Raw genomic sequence first — 5,869 nt, forward strand, 5'->3', positions numbered from 1 at the left:
ACGACGCAGTTATCGTGGCGGTTCTAATAGAAACGACGCGAAAAGCCAAATAAATTGGCGGGAATGAAATTTTTATGTAGGTAGGAGGTATATAGTGGCGGTTTAAGTAAGAACCGAACGTGATAACATAAGCTTTTTATGGCGGTTTCAAATAGGAAACGCCACCATAGGTCAATTGTGGTGGTTCTATTTACAACCGACGTTAAGAATGATGTTAAAAGTTAATACAAAGTGATAACTTTTCGGGATAAAAACCGCCATAATATGTTTTTGTGTCGGTTTTAATTAAAACCGACTATAATACAAAAAAAAGAAAAAAAAAGAAAAAAAAACCCTTTACATAATACGGAATATTGATTAAAGTTTCTTCATCTTCTTCGTCGTTTCCACACCTCCAAAAACTCACAATACCCTCACAATTCTATCCAACAACCGTAACATCCCTTCCTCACGCCGTCTTCTACAACCCTCCATTTCCTTCTCACGCCGCCTTTGACAACCCTCCCATGGCACTCAATGCTCTCCCTCAATGCACTAATTTCTCGTCACCTGTGCAATTCATTATTTGCCAGATCTCGCACATAAAACTCTCGACTCACCATAATCCGTCGCCAGTTTCTTCCTCAACACATACCCTCATCGATTCAGGGCCTCTAGGTACAATTTCCGATCTAGTGTTTTGATTTTTTGTAAAAAAATTGGGATGAAATTGATTTTATGCTCTTTTGTCTTTCAATTGAATATTGTTGTTTCAATTATTTGTTAAAGTTAATGCTGTTCAATTATGAGACATAACAAAGGAAATCTATAAACTATACAGTGTTTGGTTTTATTTCTGGAAAGGGTACCATCGACCCCAAGCTCACCACCACTTGCGTCACCATTCCGGCAGATTTCCCTCACCGACGACCACTCTTATCACGCCCACGTCCTAACCAGTCTTGACCATTCTCCGACCACCGTCGATCAGACTTGCCACCGTCGACGACGCCCAGGTATTCGCCAACACCACGAATACTGCATACTCTAAACCCTATTTACTTTCAATTCTTTCTTATATTGAATTAATTTTATCTTAATTTGATTTTTATTTGTACGAAATTTAGGTTTTTTCGTTTGGATTTTAATGGGTGTGCATTGTGCAATTGATTCGTCTCATTTGTTTTGTTTTGTCTCATCATCTGGTTATTAACTTGTTGATAATCAACTCTTGCACATATTCTAATTTTGATAGTTTATTGTTTGAGTCCCCAATTCTTCATTTCATTATCCCAATTTGTGTATTAGTTTCATTGATGGTCAGTCTATCATTTGGGTTTGTTTTTGGATAAATGATCAATTAGTCTACCTTTCTGCTGAAATTATAGGGTATTCATCGTTTGTTGTTTTGATTCACTGCGAATTTCGCACCTTAAGTTTGTCACTTGGTTGAAATAGGGAGCGGGCGTATGTTAGTAGTGTCTGAGATTGCTGTTGTTGATTTAATAAATTAATGTTGGCAGTGTCAAAATAACCTGTTATTAGGGTACCCAGACTAAATATTGAGTGATTAGTACTTCCAACCTATGATACTCGGACTCGCCTGTTTACTCGCCGTACCCGTATCCGGCCGATCCGACACGGATACCGACACGGAATTCGTGTCCGGTCGGTAGCTTGAAAAACAGACACGTCTGAGGTCCAGATCGTCGTAGAAGATAGACACGGTTTTAGAAGAGGAGTACCTGACGCCATTGAAGAAAAGTCCGCGGAAGCCATGGAAGAAGGCGAGCAGAAGGAGATGACTAGTTTTTTAAGTACTAATGTTTATGAGGGAGAGGAGAAAGAAAGACGTGGTAGATTTATGGGGAAAAGAAAATTGTTGTTTTTTTTATCATTGCTTTTACTAGAAGGAATTAATTGTCTCGGTAAAAGACTAAAAGCTTTTGTTATCTTCTCTCACTAATAAATAGGTGGGTCAGTCTGTGGGTCTATGGGTTTTTATTTTTTTACTCTCTTTTATTCTCTTTTTTACATCTGTCAATTTCAACCAACCATAATACTTTCCCACCTAATTTTCAACAAGCAATTATACATATGGAGTTTTTTTTTTTTTTTTTTTAATTATAAACTAGGAAAAATATAAAATTGGAAATAGGTTGACCGTGTCCAAATTTGAAAAGTGGATACGTTGACCGTGTCCAAATGTTGCCGTATCCGTTAGTTATTCGTGTCCACGTATCCTTGATTTTATGACTTTAAGTGTCGGATACAAGGATTCGTACCCGTATCCGTACGACGTACCTGAGTCCGAGCAGCATAGCTTCCAACTTCCAAGTCTTGGATATTTCATTTCTCATAGAGCAGTGTTGACAAAATGCAAGATGGTACTTAATAGTAATATCATCTTACCAATAGTAAACTTGTAGGGTATGTCAGTGTTTCTTTGCGTGTTCTGTTCTTTACCTTTATATCTCAGTTTCTTTGAGTGTTATGTTCTTTATAGGATTGAGTAAGATTTTGCTTGATTGGATATGTTGGTTTGATTGTTATCATGGATTATTCACTTGCACAAAAAAAATTATGACCTTTCGCCTTCAGGTTGCCTTTTGACGTTCTTCCTCAAGCCTCAATCGTTCAGGGACACCTTCTGCAGTTTATTATGAGACTCATTTCATGGTACATCTCCCTTCATCTTTTTTTCTTTTAACCATCCACTGATACTCTGATAGATCTTCAATATTGACTCTGATATATTGTACAAAAGTGTGTAATGACTTTCCCCATTTTTCGCTATTTGGGTGTCCATGTATTGATGTTTGATGAATTCAAAGTTATATTGTGTTAAAAAAAAACTATTTTATCAATAGTAGGACTACGGCTACCTTCTCCTTTTTGTTGGTCATTCTAATTTTTGCATCTCTAAAAGGGAAATATAGTGAATACAAGTGAACCGAGTGACTAAATGAACTTCTCCTTTATTTGAAACTTAATTAGCCATTCTACTTTTCGTCAAGCTTTCAAGTTTCATCGGTTGATTCTGAAATTTTCAGATTATAAGGGTGGATAAGGATAGGTACCTAAATGACATCAATGTGAGTTCATTACCCGCTCTTTTAAATCTAGCATTAGTTCCGTTCTCATTTTTTTGGGACTATGAGTCTATGACTATGTTATCAAGTAACATTCAATTGATGAAATTTTGGACGTCGTATTATTACGTGTCATCCAAAAGTTAACATTTATCATATTATTAGCCCCATCGATTCATTTGGCTCTTGTGAATATAGAGGTAAAAGAAGATAGCTTAATTTACTATTGGCTTGAATATGAATGTAAACTGGTTCCTTTCTATGCTTTGCGGTAAGTTCTTATCGCTATTTCAGACAAACCTGTTAGTTTTCTATGCTTTGCGGTAAGAATATAGGCCTGGTAATTGTTTCAGAATGACATTGATGCTTTTTTGTTTAACTGTGTGGTTTGTTTAGATGCATTCAAATGTCATTTATACTTCATGAATGTGGCCTACCTGACTATGATAGGTGTTCTTTCTTTGTCTATCTAGAGTGTTCTAGTCATTCGCCCTCTGTTAAATCTTTTTTTGGTGAATAGAGTATACTGTTGTTTAATTGCTTACTTAAAACTCAACTTTTTCTCGTCAGTGTCTTAAAATAGCATTTTGATGTTGTCACTTACATCGCCTGGCTTCTTTATTGTGCAGCCAAGTTATCCTCGAAAGGCTCGACAACTTTTCAAGCTGGTGATATTTACTTGACTGATGGGGTTTATCGTAGACAAAGTCCGTATTTTGCATCCATTAACATGAAATGCCGACTAGTTTATTAACTAAGTTGTGTATGTGATTATTTATATAGTTGGATGTAAAAGCATCGACATTATTGTTGTATAGGATAATATGCAAGTTCGTTGGTTGACATTCTTTTGTATGTATTGTTTGTTTATATCGCTATTTGGCTTGTCAAATTTATAGGTCAATGCTACCAAAATTTTGGTAGTAAATAATTTCTTTTTTAAAAATATCAGTCTATGGTGGCGGTTCTTAAGTATGAAACGCCACTATTATTTCAACTTTAGTGACGGTTCATTATTAACAACCGACGTCATAATTACCTTTAGTGGTCGTTCTTTAACAAGAACCGACGTTATATTAACCTGTTGTGGCGGTTTGTGATTCAAAGTTCTTATTAAAATACCTATGATGGCGGTTTTCAAAAAATAACCGCCACTATAAACGAGTTATAGTGGCGGTTCTTATCTAACAACCACCGTTTTATATAAGTCTATAATGGCGGTTTTTTTAACAACCGCCACCGTATGAGAGCTATAGTGGCGGTTGTACATCCGCCGCAAAAGTATATACGACCCCGTGATATACGACGCACCCAAAACCTATAAAAACCGCCATAAAAGGTCATTTTTGACCGCCACTGTAGGGGTTTTTTCTACTAGTGATTGGATGTCTAATGATTAATTGCTGGATGAGTAACTGGAGTGTTCGTGCCAAATGTGTATGATATGTATGGTGCGTGGAGTTGTGCGGTGTTAAGTTTGGTTGGTAAAATAGAAGTAACAGTCTGTGGTAGTGTATCTTTTCGTGTGTAATACGTGGTTGATGACTCAGAGGGAAGTTGTGTTTGATGGTCACATTCGCGGAAGTAGATGATGATGATGAGTAGTCAGCATAGGCAGTTGGGTGGTATGTTGGGAATGGCTAAAATTGTTTTTGTCGGGATGAGTTGTCGTCGGTTACCTTATGTTACGTTGCACCTTGGGTTGTGAGAGACGATGAGTTGAATTTCGGGGACGAAGTTCTTTTTAAGGGGGGAAGACTGTAATACCCGCCCCGTTAGAGACTTGTTGACCGCCGTTGACTGACCTTAGACACATGTCTAGACCTCTTAAAACCTTATTAGTTCGATCTTACGTTATGATAACCTTTGGTATTAGGAAGCTCGCTCTAGCGTAGGCTACTCGATCGAGTAGTCTAGTAACTCAATCGAGTAGAGGCCACTCGATCGAGTAAGCCCCATACTCGATCGAGTAAGTCGAGTTCAGCGGTAAAATATAAAACGTAAGTCGTGAACCCAAAATCAGTTTTCATTTCATTTCTTCCTAAACCTAATTATCGACTCCTTTCTCTCCTTCACCAACCTTTATCTTTGGACCCATTTGATTGGAGGCACCATAGGATGGGAGGCACGAGTCGGGTAGCGGTCTTGTCGCTGGAACGACGAGCATAAGTAAGTCATCATCATCATAGTCTTCCTTAGTTTTGGTTGTGGTTATGTTAGTTAGTAATAGGGTTTGCCATACTGTTTGTAATAGGTGGTAATGGTGGTTGCTTGTCGTCATATGGTTGTATGCGGTGTTGTTGCCGATTGCTAAAGGTAGGTCTTCCTACTCAGTACTGTTGATTGTTGGTATGTTGGTTATGTTGTTAGTTGGTATTTGTTTTGTTTACATTGGTATTGTGGTTGGTTGTTGTTGATTGTCTGTGGTTCGCGAGGTGCATCCTCGGCTGAGTGGAGTCATCTCGGGAATGGCTCCACGCCCTTGATTCGCCCCTTGTGGTTCCCGCCACAAGGAGGATGTGCACATTAATGGACATGGATTATGCGCTCGGTGGAGATGAGCAGGGCATAGATGGGAAAGACTGCGGTCCTCCATTGGCGGTATGGAATATCTCTTGCGATGGATATTCCGGCAGGACTTTACTTTCGGTTAGTCAGATGATTGATGGGTGATTGGAGGTGGAGATGGATGTGTGTATGTTGTGTCTTGTGTTGTATGTTGTTCTTCAATTACTGACCTTGTGTGGTGTTGTTTGTCTTTCTTCTTGTTATACGTGTGCCGTGATCCATTATGGTGA

At 38.3% G+C, this 5,869-nt stretch overlaps 1 long non-coding RNA gene across 2 annotated transcripts; it reads left to right on the forward strand.

Moving 5' to 3' along the window:
• The first annotated feature begins 369 nt into the window (after positions 1-369).
• LOC141594449 (uncharacterized) lies at positions 370-3,941 on the forward strand. Of its 2 annotated transcripts, XR_012522208.1 has the most exons (5): positions 382-657; positions 821-995; positions 2,581-2,658; positions 3,033-3,074; positions 3,701-3,941. It is a non-coding gene; the product is annotated as an uncharacterized LOC141594449 (long non-coding RNA). The 2 variants fall into 2 exon arrangements; XR_012522207.1 differs by lacking the exon at positions 3,033-3,074 and having other exon boundaries at positions 370-657.
• The last annotated feature ends 1,928 nt before the right edge of the window (positions 3,942-5,869 follow it).

This window comes from Silene latifolia, chromosome 8 (assembly GCF_048544455.1).
Source record: "Silene latifolia isolate original U9 population chromosome 8, ASM4854445v1, whole genome shotgun sequence".
In the NCBI taxonomy this organism is placed as follows: Eukaryota; Viridiplantae; Streptophyta; class Magnoliopsida; order Caryophyllales; family Caryophyllaceae; genus Silene; species Silene latifolia.